Source organism: Micromys minutus (assembly GCF_963924665.1).
Source record: "Micromys minutus genome assembly, chromosome: 6".
Lineage (NCBI taxonomy): Eukaryota > Metazoa > Chordata > Mammalia > Rodentia > Muridae > Micromys > Micromys minutus.
This window is the reverse complement of record NC_137975.1, coordinates 81,927,791-81,949,930: the sequence shown is the minus strand read 5'-3', so window position 1 is coordinate 81,949,930 and position 22,140 is coordinate 81,927,791. Positions and strand designations below refer to the sequence as shown.

Genomic DNA, 22,140 nt, shown 5'->3' with positions numbered 1-22,140 from the left:
CTAAAGCAGTGGGTATGTGTCAATAGACATTTTGGTAATGTTTTAAAGCATCTAGAGAATATCATCCTGAGTGAGATAACCCAGTCACAAAAGAACAGACATAATATGCAGTCACTGATAGTGGGATGCTAACCCCAGAGGCTTGCACTCCCCCAGAAACAACTCACAGACTGTATGAAGTCCAAGAAATAAAGAAAACAAAAAAAATATACATATATTTACAAAACAAGAAGACTTTGACTATTTCCATGTTCCGTTTTGTTTTGCATGTACTTTACGCTTATTGTAACTATTAGGTTTTCAATGCATACTGTCAAGCCCTTGAAAAAAATCAAGTTCTGACGAAAAAAATATATTCACATGGTTTTATGTAAAAATTATTTCAATGTCTGAAAAAACATTACTGACAAAAATGTATAATTTTAAGCAAAAAATGTTTAAAATCTGTACATTTATCTTTGTTCTGTAAAATAAAGTCGTTTAAAAAAATAAAATAAAATTAAATTTTTTTATTTTTTGCAGGGAGGAATATATGTATATATATAAACTTTATTTTAAAAAACAAAGATAAAAGAAAAAAATTTTAAACATTTTTGCATAAATGTATACAAATACATTTGTGTATTAAAACATCTTTTTTTAAGATTTGATACTCTGCATTAAGGTCTTACTAGTTACAATGAGCAAAAAGTACATGTAAAACAGGATGTAACCAGGAATTAGTCAACGTTTTCTTGCTGTGTAAGGATTGAGCGTAATGTTTTTTTTTTTTTTTTTTTTTTTTTTTTGGTTTGTTTGTTTTCTTTATTTTTTTTCTTGAACTTCACACAGTCTGTGAGTTATTTCTGGGTCAGTCCAAGCCTCTGGGGTTAGCACCCCATTATCAGTGACTGCATATTATGTCTGTTCTTTTGTGACTGGGTTATCTCAGTCAGGATGATATTCTCTAGATGTAACCATTTTCTTAAGATATTAGTTAAGTCATTGTTTCTGATAGCTGAGTAGTACTCCATTGTGTAAATGTACCACAATTTTTGTATCCATTCATCTACTGAAGGACATCGGGGTTCTTTCCAGCTTCTGGCTATTATAAATAGAGCTGCTATGAACATTGTGGTGCATGTATCTTTGTTGTATATTGGAGTGTCTCTGGGGTATATGCCCAGAAGTGGAATAGCTGGATCTTCAGGTAGTACTATGTCCAATTTTCTGAGGAATCGCCAGACTGATTTCCAGAGTGGTTGTATCAGTTTACAACCCCACCAACAGTGGAGAAGTGTTCCTCTTTCTTCGCAGCCTCGCCAGCATCTGCTGTCATCTGAGTTTTGGATCTTGGCCAATCTGAATGGTGTGAGGTGGAATCTCAAAGTTGTTTTGATTTGCATTTCTCTGATGGCTAAGGATGTTGAGCATTTCCTTAGAAGTTTATCAGCCATTCCATATTCCTCAATTGAGAACATTTTGTTTAGCTCTGTACCCCATTTTTTAATAGGGTTGTTTGATTCTCTGGTGTCTAGCTTCTTGAGTTCTTTGTATACCTTGGATATTAGGTCTCTGTCTGATGTGGAGTTGGTAAAGATCTTTTCCATTCTGTTGGCTGCCATTTTGTTTTCTTGAGAGTGTCTTTAGCCTTACAGAAACTTTGCAATCTCATTAAGTCCCATTTGTTAATCTTTGACCTTAGATCTTCAGCCATTGGTGTTTTGTTCAGAAAATTTTCTACTGTACCTATGAGTTCTAAGGTTTTCCATAATTTCTCCTCTAATAGTTTCAGTGTATCTGGTTTAATGTGGAGATCTTTGATCCACTTACACTTGAGCTTTGTACAAGGAGATAAGAAAGGGTCTATTTTCATTCTTTTGCATGCTGAGTGCCAGTTGGACCAACACCATTTGTTGAAAAGGCTGTCCTTTTTCCATTGAATGTTTACAGCTCCTTTGTCAAAAATCAGATGACCATATACATGAGGGCTCATTTCTGCATCTTCTATTCTATTCCATTGATCCACATGCCTATTTCTGTACCAGTACCATGCAGTTTTCAGCACAATTGCCTTGTAATATAGCTTGAGGTCAGGGATAGTGATTCCCACAGATGTTTTCTTGTTGTTGAGAATGGATTTTGCTATTCTAGGTCTTTTGATATTCCAGATGAAATTGCACATTGATCTTTCCAACTCAATGAAGAACTGGGTTGGAATTTTGATGGGGATTGCATTGAATCTGTAGATTGCTGTTGGTAGGATGGCCATCTTTAAAATGTTGATCCTTTCAGTCCATGAGCATGGGAGATCTTTCCATTTTCTGAGAACTTCCTCGATTTTCTTCTTTAGAGGTTTGAAGTTCTTGTCATACAGGTTTTTCACTTGCTTAGTTAGATTCACACCAAGGTATTTCATAGTTTTTGTGACTATTGTGAAGGGTATCTTTTCCCTAATTTTTTTCTCCTCATGTTTGTCCTTTGAATATAGGAAGGCTACTGATTTGTTTGAGTTAATTTTATATGTAGTCACTTTGCTGAAATTGTTTATCAGCTGTAGGAGTTCTCTGGTGGAATTTGTGGGGTCACTTAAGTACACTATCATGTCATCTACAAAGTGATGATTTACTTCTTCCTTTCTGATTTGTATTCCTTTGATTTCCTTTTGCTGTCTAATTGCTCCACCCAGGACTTCCAGTACTATGTTGAATAGGTAGGGGGAGAGTGGGCAGCCTTATAGAGTCCTTGATTTTAGTGGGATTGCTTCAAATTTCCTTCCGTTAAGTTTGATGTTGGCTGTTTGTTTGCTGTATATTGCTTTTATTATGTTTATGTATGGACCTGGATTCCTGTTCTTTCCAGGACTTTTAACATGAAGGGGTTTTGAATTTTGTCAAATGCTTTCTCAGCATCTAGTGAGATGACCATGTGATTTTGTTCTTTGAGTTTGTTTATATGGTGGCTTAGATTGATGGATTTCCATATATTAAACCATCCCTGCATCCCATGGATGAAGCCTACTTGGTCATAGTGAATGACCGTTTTGATGTGTTCTTGGATTCGGTTTGCAAGGATTTTGTTGAGTATTTTTGCATCAATGTTCATAAGTGAGATTGGTCTGAAGTTCTCTTTCCTTGTAGGGTCTTTGTGTGGTTTAGGAATGAGGGTTATTGTAGCCTCAAAAAATAATTTAGGTAGTATTCCATCTGATTCTGTCTTGTGGAATAGTTTGGAGCGTATTGGTGTTATATCCGCAATAAATGTCTGATAAAATTCTGCACTGAACCCGTCTGGACCTTGGCTTTTTTTGGTTGGGAGGCTTTTGATGACTTCTTCTATTTCTTTTGGTGTTATGGGATTATTTAGATGGTGTACCTGGTCCTGGTTTAACTTTAGTGTCTTGTATCTGTCTAGGAATTAATTCATTTCCTCCAGATTTTCCAACTTTGTGGAGTATAAGTTTTTGTAGTAGGATCTGACGATTTCTTGAATTTCCCCAATTTCAGTTGTTATGTCTCCACTTGCCTTTCTGGTTTTGTTAATTTGTATATTCTCTCTTTGCCCTCTAGGTAGTCTAGCTAGGGGTTATCAATCTTGTTGATTTTCTCAAAGAACCATCTCTTGGTTCTGTTGATTCTTTTGATGGTTCTTTTTGTTTTTATTTGGTCTATTTCTGCCCTAAGTTTGATTATTTCTTGCTGTCTGCTCCTCTTGGGTGTATCTGCTTCCTCTTGTTCTAGAGCTTTTAGCTGTGCTATCAAGTTGCTTATGTATGCTTTCATCAGTTTCTTTTTGGAAGCACTCAGAGCTAAGACTTTTTCTCTCAGTACTGTTTTTATTGCATCCCATAGGTTTGGGTATGTTGTGTTTTCGTTTTCGTTGAATTCTAAAAAAAACCTTAATTTCTTTCTTTATTCCTTCTTTGATTCTGCTATTGTTTAACAGTGTATTGTTTAGTTTCCATGTGTATGTGGGCTTTTTGTTGTCTTTGTTGTTATTAAAACCAGCCTTAGACAATGGTGATCTGAGAGGATGCATGGGAGTATTTCAATCTTCTTATATCGATTGAGGCTCGTTCTGTGTCCAATTATGTGGTCAATTTTCGAGAAGTTGCCATGGTGTGCTGAGAAGAAGGTGTATTTACATTAGGATGATATGTTCTGTAGATATCTATTAATTACAGTTGGTTCAAAGTCTCTGCTAGTTTTACAGTGTCCTTGTTCAGTTTCTGTTTCCATGATCTGTCCATTGGAGAGAGCGGGGTATTAAAATCTCCCACTATTATTGTGTGGGGTGAAATGTATTTTTTGAGCTTTAGTAGGGTTTCTTTTATATATGTGGGTGCTTTTTTATTTGGAGCATATATGTTAAGGATTGAGAGTTTCTCCTGACAGATTTCCCCGGTAATGAGTAAAAAGTGTCCTTCCTTATCTTTTTTAATATCTTTTGGTTGGAAATTTACTTTATTCGATATTAGAATAGCCACTCCAGCTTGCTTCTTGGGGCTGTATGCTTGGAAGTTTTTTCCACCCTTTTACTCTGAGATAGTGTCTGTCTTTGTCTTTGAGATGAGTTTCCTGTATGCAGCAAAAGGCTGGATTTTGTTTATGTATCCAATCTGATAGCCTATGTCTCTTTATCGGGGAGTTGAGTCCACTTGTGCTCTTTTCGGGTGTGCATGATGTCTGTTTAGGCTCTTCTAGCTTTCATAGTCTCTGTTGAGAAATTGGGTGTGATTCTGATTGGCCTGCCTTTATATGTTACCTGACCTTTTTCCCTTACTGCTTTTAGTATTCTTTCTTTGCTTTGGGCACTTGGTGATTTGACTATTATGTGTCGGGAGGTATTTCTTTTCTGGTCCAACCTATTTGGAGTTCTGAAGGCTTCTTTTATGCTCGTGGTCATCTCATTCTTGAGGGTAGGGAAGTTTTCTTCTACAATTTTGTTGAAGATATTTACTGTGCCTCTTAGTTGATACTCTTCTCCCTCTTCTATTCCTATTATCCTTAGGTTCGCTCTTTTCTTTGTGTCTTGGATTTCCTGGACATTTTGGTTTAGGAGCTTTTTGTTTTTTGCATCTTCTCTGGCTGTTTTGTCTATGTTTACAATGTTGTCTTCTGCCCCTGAGATTCTCTCTTCCATCTCTTGTAATCTATTGGAAATGCTTGCATCTGTGACTCCTGATTTCTTTTTTAGGTGTTCTACCTCTAGGGTTATCTCTTTTAGTGTTTTCTTTATTGTGTCAATTTCCGTTTAAAATTCCCTCTTCCATTCCTTCGTCTTTTTGGTTTTGTTTTCCACTAGTTCTTTTAGTTTTTTGAGTGTTTTTCTTGTTTCCTCTTTAAAAGCTTCTGAATCTTTTTGCTTTTCCTCCCGTTCTTGTTTAAGTATCTCTATCAGCATCTTGAGGTATGATTTCAGGTCTGCGTCTTCTTCTTCTGAGTGTTTGGCATTCTGATGTTTGCTGTTATGGGAGAGCTGGGTTCTGGTGTTGCCAGGTTGTCTTGGTTTCCTTGGGATATACTCTTTTGCTTTCCTCTTGCCATTTTGTTTTCAGTGATATGTTCTCGCCTTTCCCTTGTATCTGGTCTGTGTCCCTGGATCTCCACTGGTCCAGGTGGCAGATGGGCCAAGCCCTGTTCTATGCCTCAGAGTTGCCGGGTGGGAACAGAAGATCCAAAGTTCTGTTCCTGGTCCCAGTTTTTCAGACTTTAGGAGCTGCCAGTCTGGGTGGCAAATGGGCAGGGCTCTTTTCTGCACCCTGAAGTTGCCGCCGGGTGGAAACAGATGTTCCAAAGTTCTGTTCCTGGTCCCTGGATCAGGCAGGCATGGCGGGGGTGCACTTTCCGTGTGCACTCTGCAGAGATCTCTCTGCTCCCTGGCTGCCTAGATCTCCTACTCACCAGTTTTTCAGCCTTTACGAGCTACCGGTCTGGGTGGCAGATGGGCTGGGCTCTCACATTGCTGTTTTATTATTTGTAACTTTTTGATTTTATATTTTATGTTCTTTTACTTGAGAGTTATATTTGAGTTTTTTAAAATAAAATTTTCCTATGTGTGTGTGTGTGTGTGTGTGTGTTTGTGTTTGTGTATGTTTATGTGTGTGTGTGTATGTGTGTTCCTACCCACATTATTGCAGAGAGCAGAGTGATATCTGATGCTCCGGAGCTGAAGTTAGGTGGTTATGAAGCTACTTGATGTGGGTATGTGGGTGCTGGGAACAGAGTTCTAGCTCTCTGCAATAGCAGCATAGGTTTTTAACTGCTGAGCCAGCTCTCTAGCTTTAAGATAGAGTGCTTTATTTCTCTATAAGTAGTTGCATGATATATGGTCACCTTCCTACAGATATTTTCAACCAGTGCCTTACCTTAATCATTGCTTTTGTCTTGCCATTCATTTCCAGATCTTGTCTCTCTGTTTCTTTGTCTCCTTTTCTCTGTAACCTGGACACTGGTTGGTTTCATAACGACATTTTCATTTTTGTCATTTTAACTTATAAGACTCTTGGATGTTTGTTTTTGTTTCTGGCACATTCATTCACCATTATTTTATTTCTCAATTTAGATTGTTGAATTGATCTTAAGGTTTTATAGATACTTTTAATTAAGTAATGTTTGTATATTGTAAGTTTCGTCAGGTAGGTAATCTTTCCTTCTTTGCTATTTACCCTATAGTGCTAGTGATTGCTTTTATTTTTCTCTTGCCAAATACTGCTTTTATCTGAATATTGTGTTTCTTGAAAGTTCATATTTGGATATGTTGTACTGGTGTGATAAAAAGGGTTCTTTGGGAGCAGGTCTTGCAATTATTGTCTTTATAAAAAGCCCTTTAGATCTGCTTTGCCTCTTCTACCATATAAGTATGCAAGCAGAAGTCCCCATCTGTAATCCAGAAAGTTGGACTTATTCAGCACCTTCATCTTTGAGCTGTTTAGCCAACAGATATGAGAGAAGTATTAGATACACAGTGTGTGTTACTTTGTTACAGCAGCTTAAATGGATTGGAGACTATGCTATGCAATTTTTTAAAAAGCAGGCTAATTAGCTATCATTTGCCTGTGTGAGGCATGCCTCTTAGGAAAGTAAAATCAGTTTACCTGAAAAGGCACTCAGTTTTGAGATTAAAAAATGGCAACAATTTAACACATTTTTATCATGCAGTCATCTCTTGCTCTGGAGTCATGCACAGGCTTTTCTATTGTTATCTCTACAAGCCAGTGCTTGGTGATAGGCTTTTTTTCCAATTCTTTATGAATTTTATGCATCCTATCCTATTCATTTTTTTTTCTGTCCCTTCCTATCTGCCTTCTACTATTGCACCCTTCCCTACAAAAGAAAATAAAACAAAAGCCTCACTCCTGAAACAAACAAACAAAGCAATCTAGTTCACGGTGAAAGCTGTGCTGTGTTATGGTGAGTCACACACTATATACTCCCTTGCCCAGACAAGTTTACCTGCAAAATGTTCATTGCAACAAGTTAAACTTGTGTGGCAATTTTTGTGCTTTATTTCTCTGCTTAAAATATATAGAGACTCCTTAATCTTGTAAGTTTATTTCTAAATTTACTGACTGATATATATTTTCCAGTTTTAGTACTTGGATTTAGATTTTCAGTTGTTTGATACTAATTGTTTTTTAGTTTGCAAAAAAAAAAAATAGAATTTTGGCTGCTGAAAAGATAACTTTACAGATGGTGAGCCTCAAAAACTATTATGTTTTATTTAGTTTAGAGAAAATATAAAAGGAGAAATGAACTTAAAATAATCAGAAAGTAACACTATTTTTCTAAAATTTTATGGAGGAGAAAGGATTCTTTTTTTTTCAGTGATGCTGTCAGACAGCACATTCTGTAGCAGCCCAGGATTCTGCAAGCAGCCGCTGAAGTCCTATGACTGTATATGACCCATATGACTGTATGTTCCTGGGCATCTGTTTCATGAGTCTTTATGTGGTGGTTATGTTCTGCTAGAATGGCTGTGTGAGTTAATAATATGAGATTGATGAAAGCCTTTCAGGAAAGTAAGGGAGAAAGTAATTTCTCTTAATTCTGCTTTTCAAGAAGACAGAAATTGTGTTTCCATCACCATGTGTGCCCTGTAGTTGATTTAAGAAATTATAAAATTGTTGAATCAGCTCTTTCATAGTCTTTTTTTTAAAGGATGCTTTTCATTTGGATTGTTAACCTTTTACATGGTTTATTAACTATTATTTTATTCATATATCTGTGTGTATATCTGTGTAAGTGAATGCTGTGCATGTGCTGGTGTCTGCAGAGGCCAGGAGAGGGCATTGGATCCTTTGGAGCTGCCATTGCATATTGTGAGCTGCCTGGGTATGCCTTACTGGGAACTGAACTTGGGTCTCTGGAAGAATAGCAAGTGTTCTCAACTACAGATCCATCTCTCTATCTCTCTGTTAACTTCTGAATTTATTATATCTGTAGCAACTCTTTCAAGCAAGTTCCTTAGTTTTTAATTTGGCCTTGGTTTATGTTGGTTAGGTTCAATACTGTTTCTGTTTGAGGCCCTAGATATGAGGTGATGAGTAAATTCTCCTTTTATCTTCAGAGACTAAGGAGATTGTGAAGTATAAAATAAAGTCTAAGGCTCTATCTTAACTGCAGAATGCTTTTCAGTTATTCTTTCAATGTCCTACAGTTATAGCATTTTTTTAATGATCCTCATTATGCTCATTATATCATGTCAGTATAATGTATCCAGACCAAATTTAAGATGTAAATGAATACTTTTTTGTTTTTCTTAACTATAAATGCTTAGGAATATAGAAAAATTGAAAACAAGCCCTTTCCCCTATGTATTTAGTAGATTTCCTTTTAATAATTTTAATTTTCAATGTATGTATTAAATTTAGACATTCAGTCTTTATCTTACTTTTGAATTTTTTTTTGTAAAATAAGCAATTGGTGTATTTTGGCTAATATTTGAAGAACGTAATGGATTTCTTTAGTTTAAATAACACCAAAATCTAATTTTGTGATTTTTGTGTTAAAAGCATATTTAATAGGTTTTCTAGAATATCCTCTGTGAAAACAGCATATAAATGCACTACACTAGTTAATTAGTACTTATTTGTAATTCCATCTGTGGTTTCATGTTTAAATTTTGTGAAATTTCTTGTTCCAAACCGAGGCTCACCTTTTCTGTTGGTTAGTTAAGTGGTCTTTGTTTCATTCCACAGTGGATCTTAGATTTGAAATGACACAGGTACAGTGGCTAGGAATAAAGGCAGGCTTGGTCGTGGATACTTTATATGGTAAATAACTTATGTTATCTACTTTGTGCAGTTTATAGAAACTCAGACAGCTAAAGAGGGGTAATTGGAAAGAATTGAAACATGATTATTATTCATAAATCTTATCTTTTGAGAAAGGAAGGAAAAGAGAAGAGAAATGTAGGGTGAAAAAGATGGAAGATTGAGATACATTGTCATTTACTCTGTGGAGACATGAAGTGTGCCTTGAAAAAGAGCTACAGCTTTCTTTGGTCACTTGCCTCAAGACTGCTCACATTTATCTTGGCTATATATTTTTAACTTAATGAGACATTATATTCTAAACAAACTTCCTTGGACTTCTACTTATTCATTTTCCAACTTAAGAAGTACTTGTCCACAATATAGATGAAGAAACAAGAAGAAAAAGGCAAAATATAATTCTCAAGGTAGTAAGGGCTTTGTGAAAAGATCAGTTTGTACAACTTAGTATGGTTGGATGTTGCAGCAGTCAAAGCATATGCAACTTGTGGTGGGAGCAAGGTGATAGAGCTGCTGTGGGAAGTCTCAGAGGAGGAGCATGGATTGAAGCCTCTAGGCTGACCAGCTTGGTGCAGACCTCTTGATGGAAACTAGAAGTAACCTTATGATTTCAGCATTTCTGTTGGTTTTTCGGGAATTTTTATGGTACTTGTTCACCATTAGGACCATTACTGTCACTAGCCTGTGAACCATCATTCAGTATTTTACACTAGTTCCTAAGGTAAATGTAACCATTCTTTTTTTCTTCCAATTTTATTGGATATTCTCTGTATTTGTGTTTCAAATGTTATACTCTTCCTAAATGTAGCCATTCTTAATTTGACATCTGAAGAGGTTGCTCAAACTTTTTTTGGATAGTTTCACATATGCAGAGTAATGCTGGCACAAGCGAGACAGTTAGAGATGGAGGAGGCTGCTGTTCCCCATTAAGAACAATCATTTTGAGGCTGTGATAGAGCAGATAAGGTGTTAGACAGGAGTGGTGCTGGTACAGCATGGTAGGAGCAAGGGAAGCTGCAGTGGCTTCTGGAGATCAGGAGGAAAGCAGTGTAGCTAGAACTCCTGCTTCCTGTGACCAGCACCTTCTCTTGGAAGTTCTGAAATTTGTGGGTCCCAAATCAGATTGTGTCGTCAGTTACAAGAGAGGTGTATAGAGGATATGTTTACTTTTTATTTGTTGGAATGTTATGAAAACTGGGTTTGCTTGATTCTGTTACTTGAACCAGCAATAATTTTACTAATACTAAGACTAGTTTAGGTATGAAGTTTGAAATTCCAACCTTGAACACATGAAACTGGAAAAATAAAAACCCAAATCTGCTCTTTTATGTTAGTAATAAATTTCTGCTTTTCTAACCAGATGAGTAGTTTCAAGTTCCAAATGTATATAAAAAAAATGATGGGTAAAAACACCGAGGACAGATACCTACTGTTTGATTTTTGCTATAGAAAACCACAGTCTTGATTTATGGCACCCTAGTGTTTTATTTCATGGGAGTAGAGTTTAAGAACCTATGAACCTGCCAAGTCAATGCCTTTCCACTAATGCAAAAGTGGCCTCCTATTCTGTGGCTGATTCCAACATGCAGTTGGGGGCATACATAAGACTGGACCGTGAGCAGTCACACCATAGTCAGGTAGTCTTTCTGTCCTTTGAAAATTGACTTTATTTTTTAATATTTCTAAAATGGCTTCTGAAATGTATATCCTTGCATGGGTCAGGAGCCAATTTATTTTCAAGAGATTTTCTTTATGAACACAGTGACCTTATCAGGCATAGACAATTTCCTGTGTTATTAAGATGTTCCTTGGCAGAATATTATCTTTCTTGGTGAACATATCATGGTATAAAACACACACAGAGCCAGATGTTTTTTTCTGAGTGAATTAACTGTATTGTCATTTATCTGTTGCAGATCTTGTTTTTGAGTTTACTGACAGCCACTTCTGTAGTTAGTGACTTGCTTGGATGAGGTCTTGGCTTTCTCTTCTTTTATTCTGACTTTTAGCAGACTGAGTCATAGCCAGGAAGTTCTCTGAAGCCAACTCTTTAGTTCTTATTTTTATTTCAGGAACACTTTAGGAAATGGTAGTACTGCCCAAAGCAGGAGTGCTTGGTTTCTCTATGGAATGATAAAGATGTTGTTTTGTGTCTCCAGTGTGTTCTTGTTCTATTCTAGAACTCAAGGAGTGTCTAGAGTTCTAGAGGTCTCAGTGTTTGATAGAGAACAGGGCTTGAAATTGTATTTCCTGATTCTCAAGGGCACCCTAATAGGAAAAAACCCAAACAAACAAACAAACAAAACAAACAACCCCCCAAACTACTTTGATGCTTCTTTGTGAATCCAACTCCTGCCTTATATGGAAATCTTGCTGGTACTGGATACCATAGCTTGTCACATCACTTTATTGCCATGTTTCATCAGTAACTGAAGCTAACACAGGCATAGAATTAAATGACAATCATTTTCAAAATTATTTTAGCATAATATTTTTGATAATTATTAATTAAAAATGTTTCAAAGAAAAACTTATTAAAAATTCAGATTACATGGCTAACAAGTATATATTTGGAGAAGTTATTTGTAATTTTTTTTTTTTTTTTTTGTAATCTGAGTATGACCTGTGGTATGTTAAGTTCTTCATATGTTCATCCCAGAAGCTGCAACTGAATTACATTTTTTTGGTACTTTTTCTCTGTGATTAAAAAAAACATTTTTATAGAATGAAATTTAAAAAATGAATTAATATGGTAAGAGAAGGTATCAGACCTAGTTTGAATCTTTTCTCTTTTAGCTCATAATTGAGCCTTCTTCCTTTCTCCTTTCAGTGATCTCTGTCTTCATATAAGACTAACTTTCATGATTCCTAGCATAAACAGGTGTGTTTATGAAGAGTAGGAAAAGGCTCTCAGTGTCATCATCTCTGGTCTTGTAAGGATTGAGTTAATTAGACACATCATTTATGCCAGTTGAGAAAGAAAAAGCTGTAGTATGTCTGGGTGTGTGGGCTTGGGCAAAGGAGGCCTGAATGAGGGTTGCATGAGTGAAGGTTACTAGAGACATAATTTATCAAGCTTCTCCCCTAACACTGAGGGAAGCCATGACAACTTCACAGTAATCTAATGGTCACCAAGTTTTCTGAGCAGTTTATGCTATGTAAACAGTTTGCATTCATGCCTCTTTGTGAGGTTTGGAAGTTCCAATACTATGGTTTTCTGGACATTATCCCGTCCATATAATTGAGGGGTGCAGCATTTTATTTTGAAGTCTAGATGGTAGTTGTTTGGAAATTTTGGTTGGCATTTTTCTTTTTTCTTTTATTTTTTTTCATTTTTCAGGTGAAACCGAATATCACAGGACATATTTATGTTTTGCTTTTGCATTATAATTTTATCATTTTCCAGAAAGTGTTTTCTTATTCTAAATTAAGAAACCATTACCTGTCTGGCAGGGGAGCTGGATGTAAACTGAGCTAGAATTTTGGTGACTGGTTTGTGTGTGTGTGTGTGTGTGTGTGTGTGTTTGTGTGTGTGTGTGTGTGTGTGTTTGTGTGTGTGTGTGTGTGTGTGTGTGTGTGTATGTGAGAGAGAGAGAGAGCTAACATATGAGGGGAAAATATAAGTTGGAAGCAGGAAGATGATGAAAAGGCCATTGTGGGAGTTGAACATGAGAGAATGATGCTTTCATAAGGACAGAGGTATTGATGTGGTTTTGGGGGCCTGAGGTTTGTTTTTGTTTCAGCCACTATCTTTGAGACAATAGTGAATCAAAATTGTATCAGCAGGCAGGTTTTATTACCCATTTCCAAACAGAGATGTCTCTCTAAGATACACAGGGAAAGGCTAACATAGACTGCCCATATTTGTTCTGCTTTTCATTTTACCCTGAGGAATGAAAGAATTCTGTGGAGCACTGCCAGCATTAGTTTAGGCTGAAACATATAATTGTATTGGGTAATAAAGGAATTTAAAAATTCCTGTTGTTTTTCTTGTGGCTTATTTTTTTTTTTTTTTTTTAACAAATCAGACTAATGGTGAAATACTTTTGCAAGTGTTCCCATTCATCTCTGACTGATGTAAGAAACTTACTGCCTTGTGGTTTCATAATTACCAAAGCCCCAATTTCTTTGGCAACTCTTTTCTCTGTGTGTAGATTTTCCTTTTGGCAGTAAAAATGTTTACTCACATGCCATGATTAGCGCTGGCATTTCTGGTCTGGTGGAGGCAACATCTGCATGCTGATGGATTAGCCACAAGTGAGATAGATAATCTTTTATATACAGGTCAGCAGAGAAGCTACCATTGGTCACTGGGTTGAGCTATAGATTTCTGACTGCTTGTTCATGTCTAGGATCATATAGAATGCCTCTGAACCTGGCAGTTTTCATTCTACTCTAGAAATTACAGTACCATGGCCACACTAATCAAGCCAAAGAATTTGAAAACACTTGTGTGTTTTTGAAGAGTGTTTTCTAGACCTTGTTCTCTAGTAGATGAACAATATCCCCCGAGAACCAGTTAGACACAGAATCTCTGTTCCAGCCTGGTCCTGTGCTCTAGAGAGTGTTGATGTAGTAAAGAAGCTGTCCTGTGGTTACCAGTAGAGGTCTTAGTGTGTCTGCTAGTCTCCCAGCAGTCCTCACCACAATGGGACCATCTAGCAGTGTAAAAAGAAAGTTTGTTATCTGCATCTGCAAAGCTGGAGAAAAGCAATCTGGCTGGTTCTTGCATGTGCTTTTTTGATAGTCATTTGGTGATCATTTTTTATTTTCTGTAACATTAGTAGAGAAAACCCATGGCATTTGTCTTTTTATTTAAAATCCAGGAATAACTTTTACTTTTTATTTTAACAGGATATTAAAGGAAACATGGGCTATATAGCATGTGTAAAGAAAATAAAACATATTGAGTAGAAACTGAAAAGTTCTCAAGCTGAGAGACAAAAATCCTAAATAATATTTATATATGCATATTAATCGTGATAAGTTTGACTTATAGTGTTTGTTCTTAGTGATTCTGGAATCTAAAGAAAATTTATAGGCTAAAAATACAATTTTAAAATATTGGACCTTAAAATAAAACTGAAGTACTAATGCATCTTATTTTCATATTTTCCAAAGAAACATTCTATGGCTAAAATTTAAAAGTCAGTTTAAAGTTTCTTCTAAAAGTAAGTAAAAATTGCTTTTGCTTTGAGTCTCATTTGTTTACTGACTCATCTCATTTTCTATTCATTGATCATGTGCAGGGGGCTAAGGCTGTGTAGAGCACATATTCATTAGACTAACATTCATTTGCTGAGAACATTCTTCATTCTCTGTAATGACATGCATCACTATTGAAAGATTTTTGGAGTGACTGACAGTTTATCAGTGTATAGTTTTTGTTGTTATTATTGTTGTTCACTTGAAATGATGACATACAGCTTACACAAATGGGAGAGTCAGTTTTTAGGTACTAAATATTTAATTTTCTAAATTCTGCACCAGAAAATGGTATTAACTGAAAAGAACGGACATGATGTTGTTTATTTTGGAATTTCTTAACAGCTGACAAAACTTATAACGATTCCACCTTTTAAAGTATTTTAAGGATTTGTTAAAAACAACAACAACAACATGCCAATACTCAGGTTATAAATGCCAGAAGTAATAATGGGCAATTCAAAATCTCTTTTGTTATTTGTATTTTATGCTTCAGTTTGATTTTATCAGTAGGTTAGGGCATCTTTTTAAATTATGACCATTATATTTGATTTCATTTACATAATTTGAACTGACATTTGTACAGTATTTACAATTGATTCTTTAAATGCTGATTCTTGCTCTCCAATAGAAGAATTAGCCACCAACGGTTGGAACTGCTGATTAACCAGGGATTAGCATTTCAATACTTTTGAACTTAATTTTTCTTAAGTATATAATAGTCAAGGGCCCCATTAGTAAGAAACTCTTATGGACACGTTTCTGAATTTGAAAAATCTAAAACAGTTATGTGCTTGTTATCTAGTGGTTGAGATATACTAATCTTTTCTCATCAGTCACATGCATGTTGGCTGACATGTTTTACTGTTACATATTAGTGGTAAGGAAGTAAAATACTTCATCTTAAAAAAAGAGAGACCAGGGTCTGGAAAGAGGCTTAGAAGTTAAGAGCACTCACTGCTCTTTCAAAGGTCCTGAGTTCAACCCCCAGCAACCACATGGTGCCTCACAAACCATCTATAGTGTGATCTGATGCCCTCTTCTGGCTTACAGGTGCACGTGCAGATAGAGTTTAAAGTAAATACCTTTTAGAGGGAGTGGGGAGGAGAGAGGAGAGAGAGAGAGAGAGAGAGAGAGAGAGAGAGAGAGAGAGAGAGAGAGAGAGAGAGAGGGGGGGGGGGAGAGGGAGAGGGAGAGGGAGAGGGAGAGGGAGAGGGAGAGGGAGAGGGAGAGGGAGAGGGAGAGGGAGAGGGAGGGAGGGAGAGAGACAGAGAGAGAGAGAGAGAGAGAGAGAGAGAGAGAGAGAGAGAGAGAGAGAGAGAGAGGCATTTGGTCATAAGGTACAGCCCCCAAATATACGCAATTGGTAGTTACCTTTCATGTTAAGCTGTGGATCTACTTTGATTTTGAAAACTGTTTAACTTTTTAGTTCTTTTGCTATCTATTGATTATGAAGAAACCAGTGTCCTTTTGGCATGTCATTTCCTGTGGTATTTTGTCTATTAAATATAGTTAATGGACAACAATAAAGATAGGAAAGATAAACTTGGCTCTTGGTCAGTGGTTCTTAAACTTCTTGGTTGTGACCCTTCAGAAGGTTGAATGACCCTTTCATAGGGTTCATCAAATACCATTGGTAAAACATAAGTATTTACATTGGTATTCATAAAAGTAGCAAAGTTAGTTATAAAGTATCAATGAAATAATTTTATGATTGGGTGTAACCACAACATTAGGAATTGTATTAAAGGGTCACAACATAGGGAAGGCTGAAAACCATTGCAGTAAGTAATCTTTAATTGATTAGTAAGAACAGACTGATGCCTTTAGTATGATAACATTGTGCTGCATGACACTGGGTATGGAAAGGCTCATTTAAAGAAGTCTTTGTTTGTTGTGTCTTTCTTAGCATCTTTCTTTGTTGCTCCTTATCCAGACCTTATGAAGGAAAGAAAGAAAAGCATCATTCATAGAAGAGGCTTTTCTTGGTAAACCTTTGAATGAGTGTCTTCTAACTTCCACACTCTTAAAAGTAAAGTTTGTAGTACAAGTTTTGGGTGGCACTAGACATTGGCTGTGTGAAAGCAAGTGGTATAAGCTTAGGTGAAAAAGTCTTTTAGTGAATTTGAGTTGGAAAAGCATTGGTGCATACTTGTGGTCATTGCCTTTCTTTCCTAATTTATTTGCCAACAGCTGAATTAGAGATCATAACCACTTCCCATTATCTTAATTTAATTTTGAATATGAGTGCCTTTGAAATGGTAATTTTTGTGTATAAGCATAAATTATTAACAACAATCTGAATAGAAAAGGATTTAGTATGTTATTTTGATATTGAGTAGAATTTTGGAGCTAAGAGAATCTCCAAGTAGCATTATTTTATGTATTCACAAACTATTTTTCTTTTAGTTGCATAAAAATGTTTACTGGGCTAATAGTTTATTTTTTCCCCTAATTTTTCCTCACTACTTTTTTCTACATTTATGTATAAAGCCTACCAAGAAACATCAACATTTTTAATTAAAAATTTAAGAATATGGCTGTGTCTTGAAATGATATACATTACTAGGAAGCATAATTAGGGATGCTTATGTATGTAAACATTAAAAGTAGCCTTAATACATTTTTTCTTACATTTTACATAAAGTATAAGACCAAATAGATAAAAATTGAAAATCTGTTTTATAAACTGAGGTATGATGGTACATGCCTGTAATCCTAGCACATAGAAAGTGAAAACAGGCTGTGGGTTCAAGGTCTGCTTGGCTTACTTTACATGCAAAACTACTTCCCAACCCTCTCTACTGTCTGCAAAAAGGTTCCTTTTGTCATTCTACCTACCTTATGATGGGTTTCCATAGCCAAAAAAAAAAAGACCCTTTATTTAAATAGAAATTAGATTTTAAATATATTTATAGGTTCATTTCTGTATAAACATCTATATAAGCTTTTAATTGTTTGTAACTGCCAATTGCCTATTAACAGTTCCCTTGTTTATTTTTTGGTGATATGTTTGTTGTTTATGTGGACATTAAATTTCCTAATTGTGACTTGCTTTTAAAAACTTAGTTTTGGGGGCATCTCTTGTTTGTTTTGACCGTATAGACATTTTTAGTTTTGTCAGTTTGTTTTCCCGATATCTGGATTTTGAGATCTGATTAAAATATTCTCTGCTTTGTGCTTATTAGTTTATCTATCCATTTGATTTCTAGTATTTTGATTACTTTTCTTGTAAAAAGAGTTTATTTTTATTCATGTGTACGTGTCTGAGTGAGTTTGCTACATGTGTAAAGGTGATGGGGTGGCCAGAAGGGGAGTGAGATCCCCTGGAGTTGGATACAGGCAGTGGTGAGCTACCTGATATGGGTGCTGGGAACCAAACTTGGCTCTCTGGGAGAGCAGCAAGTGCTCTTAACTGCTGAGACATTTGTCTAGCCACTGATACAATTTTAAAATTTGCATTGCATCTGAAATTTATTTTGATGTGAAGAATGAATTTATTATATTTGCAAAAATACATTTTCAGTGTCATTTATTAAATAAGCTAGTTTTTCCTATTGGCTAAAAGATGCTACTCATATAACATAATTTCTTGTAAGTATTTGGGAGTAACTAATTCTATACCTCTTAAATACTTTACAAGTTGTTCAAGCCTTGACTGAGTTTAATTGTATTTAAGTTGCCTTTCTAGAAAGTTACCTACATTAATTTTTTTTGTTTTGTTTTGTTTTTAAAAAACAAAGGCATTTTAAGTACCCTTCTTCAGGAATAAAGGCACATTCTAAGTAAAAAAAAATATGGACATAGACATTTGTATTACTTTAATGTTTTTAGTTCAAAGAAAGGTTTGTGACATTAATTTATATCTTTTGTCTGACATTTAGTTGTGACAGGATTCCTTCTAGAAAATGTAAACTTCGGCTTGAAGATATTATATTTAAACAAATGCCTATTTAAATTAGTTTTTCAAAATTATTTGTATAGTCCTATGTAATGGCAGACATATAAATTAGTAGTTATATATTTATTTTCAATTTATCCTAGCAAAATTTTATTTACTCCATTTCTATCCTGCATTCAGAGTTGACACTTAAGATGAGGTTAAATGAATTTATTGAAGAAACGTTTAAAAACACTACAAAATTTCATTAAAATTTTTATTGGATATATTTTATTTACATTTTGAATGTTACACCTTTTCCGAATTTCCCCTTCATATCCCCTATATCATCACCCCCTCTCTGCTTTGATGATGGTCTTCACCCCCCCACCTTTCCACCTGGACATTCCCCTACCCTTTAGCCTCAAGCCTTGTCAGGAACTAGGGCTTCTCCTTCCATTGATGTCCAACAATGCCATCCTCTGCTACATGTGCAGGTGGAGCCATGGGTCCATTCATGTGTACTCTTTGGATGATAGTTTAGTCCCTGGGAGAGCTGATTGGTTGGTATTATTGTTCTTATGCAGTTGCAAACCCCTTCACCTCCTTCAATTCTTTCTCTAACTCCTCCATTGGGAACCCTGTGCTCAGTTCAATGGGTGGCTCAGAGCATCTTTCTCTGTATTTGTTATGCTCTGGTAGAGCCTCTCAGTAAACAGCTATACACTCGTGTCAGCATGCACTTCTTGGCATTAGCAATATTGTTTGGGTTTGGTGGCTAAATATGGGCTGGATCCCCAGGTGGGGCAGTCTCTGGATGGCCTTGCCTTCAGTTTCTCCTCCAAACTTTGTCTCCATATTTCCTCCCCCTTCTAAGAACTGTTGAAGCATCCTCGGTTTGGTCTTCCTTCTTCTTGAGCATCTAGTGGTCTGTGAATTATATCATGGGTATTTCAAACTTTTGGGCTAATACCCACTTATCAATGAGTGCATACCATGGGTGTATTTTTGTGATTGGGTTACCTCCTTCAGTATGATATTTTCTAGTTTCATCAATTTGCCTAAGAATTTTATGAACTCCTTATTTTTAACAGCTGAGTAGTACTCCATTTTGTAAATGTATCACATTTTCTGTATCCATCCCTCTGCTGAAGGACATCTGTGTTCTTTCCAGTTCCTGGCTATTATAAAAAAGGCTGCTATGAACATAGTGGAGCATGTGTCCTTGTTGTATGTTGGAGCCTCTTTTGGATATATGCCCAGGAGTGGTATAGCTGGGTCTTCAGGTAGTACTATGTCCAATTTTCATGTCCAAGCAGATCAAGGACTTTCATATAAAACCAGATACACTGAAACTAATAGAGAAAGTGGGGGAAAAAACCTCAAACACATGGGCACAAGGGAAAATTTCCTGAACAGAACACCCAATGGTTTGTGCTCTAAGATCAACAATCGACAAATGGGACCTCATAAAATTGCAAAGCTTCTGTAAGGCAAAGGATACTATCATTAGGACAAAATGGCAACCAACAGATTGGGAAAAGATTTTTTTTTTTACTCCTACATTCAATAGAGGTCTAATATACAACATATACAAAGAACTCAAGAAGTTGTATCAGCTTGTAATTCCACCAACAGTGGAAGAGTGTTCTTCTTTCTCCACATATTCTGTCACCTGAGGTTTTGATCTTAGCCATCCTAACTGGTGTGAGGTTAGAATCTCAGGGTTGTTTTGATTTGCATTTCCCTGATGACTAGGGATGTTGAGCCTTTCTTTAGGTGCTTCTCAGCCATCCAGTATTCCTCACTTGAGAATTCTTTGTGTAGCTCTGTACCGCATTTTAAAAATAGCATTATTTGATTCTCTAGAGTCTAGCTTCTTGAGTTTTTTGTATATATATTGGATACTAGCTCTTGTTGTTCACATCTTAAGATATAAAGTATAAGCCTGAGATACACAAGGGTTAAATTCCTACACAAAGATGGTAATAATGAAAAATATATGAAACAGGCAAAATTATCAGGTAACCTCTGGTTATGTAAGGCTAGAATTGAATTATGTTTAAACAGTCTATAAGTCTAAAACTCTGCAATTCCATGTTATTTCTAAAAGGTCAAGTCCATGGCCTACTCAGGTAATCGATTGTAATGTAATTATTCCTTTAAACAATCATTTATAACACCCTTCTCACTTTTTTTGTAATACAAATACCAGTTTTTCTTGATTTTTAAATATATAATAGGTCCCTCCATAAGTAAAACAAGTGTCTTTATTCAGAGAATACTTTCTAAACTTCATATGCTTTTCCTGCAAAGAAAACTTCATTTCTCTTTAAACAGAAAAAGACTTAACTGTTTGGCAAATATGCCAAAAGTAACAATAACAATAACCACTCTCAAAGATGATGAGCTGATCTTTTATAGATGAAAAGGAGCTTGGTTAACAGAATAGAAGAAGGATGCAGTCTTGGCAGAAAGAACGATGTACCCCAAGAATTGAGAGCAGTAGCTGCTGACAGATGTGCTATAGTATGAACTAGCCCTGGAGAACTGAAAGCAAAAGAACATGGGATCCTATTTGACTTGTTCTTCCAAAGTACGTCACCTGGACCAAAGAAAAAACAGAACTATTTGGAAAGCTGCTTGGTTTTGAAGCCTAAAGAAAAAGTAGCCAACTGGCCAAAATGTAAAAGTGATGGTCTGAAAAAAATCACAAAGACAATCAAAATGGTAATCACTGAAACCTCTGCCATGGCAGGCACTGCCAAGTGGGAAAGCAATACCCACTTCCCTCACTCTCACACACAAGTTGAGAGTCCCTGATTTCAGTGGTACATGATCCTGGTTGCCAGCCCCAAAGAGGTGCATGGAACTGTGAACTTAAAGTTTCCAGTAACTTGTTCCAAAAGGATATTTTGATAATATTCCAATGGGGAAGGAAAACATACAGACATCAGATTGCTATAATTTTGGAACTTTGACATTAATTATCTCTAGTCTGGTATGTGGGCACTGGAAATATCTGTATCATTCTCAGACCATCATGCTGCGTCCCAGTGTGCATTTATCAGTTTGCCCTCACCCACCCATATGCCAACATCATCCATCAAGAGAATGGCAGTAATCTTGTTCATTTCATGGGGTTTCCTTTCCTAATGAGATCCTTACAAAACGTATCATACTAGAATTACAGAATTTTCCCCTACGGTGGTAAGAAAAGTATAGAAGTATATCCAATTCTAGTAAATGCAATATGTTGTAAGTTTAGAGTAATTCCCATGATGATACTAGATAATTCAGCAACTTAGAAACTAAAAGTAATTATATTTTAAACATAATGAAACAGATGTGCTGATGACAGTTTCACTTTTTTAAAAGTATTTAAATAAAAATGCAATTTGAAATATGCTAGAAGTACCTAATATAAAAGAATCCTGTGTATAATCTCATATAAAGGTTGCTATATGCTAGACATTCTCAACTGGGGCACAAGTGCCATAGAATTAAGCTCCTGTCTCAACCCAGTGTCCAGAAACACATTTTTACTATTCCTGGAAGCATTTTCACATTTTTGTCAGATGTTGAGTGAGCAAGAGAGTAAATAGCTTTAAGAAGCGTTTTTGGAGTAGTAAAACCTTAAGTTTCTTGCTAGAGGGGGCTGGTCCAGAATAAATTAAATGCTGCTGTGACTAAGCCGAGTGTAGTAAATACAGATTTGTAGTGTGAAAGCCTCCAGTTAATGAGTCTTTCAGTGTTTCGGCATGTACTTCGAAGTCCTAAGTAGGGCAGCAAAGTATGAACA

The 22,140-nt window shown here is 36.0% G+C and overlaps 1 protein-coding gene across 1 annotated transcript in view; it reads left to right on the top strand.

The window, feature by feature from the left end:
• The window catches only part of GMDS (GDP-mannose 4,6-dehydratase), a 594,697-nt gene that overhangs the window by 62,759 nt on the left and 509,798 nt on the right, over positions 1-22,140 (top strand). The gene's annotated exons all lie outside the window — the stretch shown is intronic.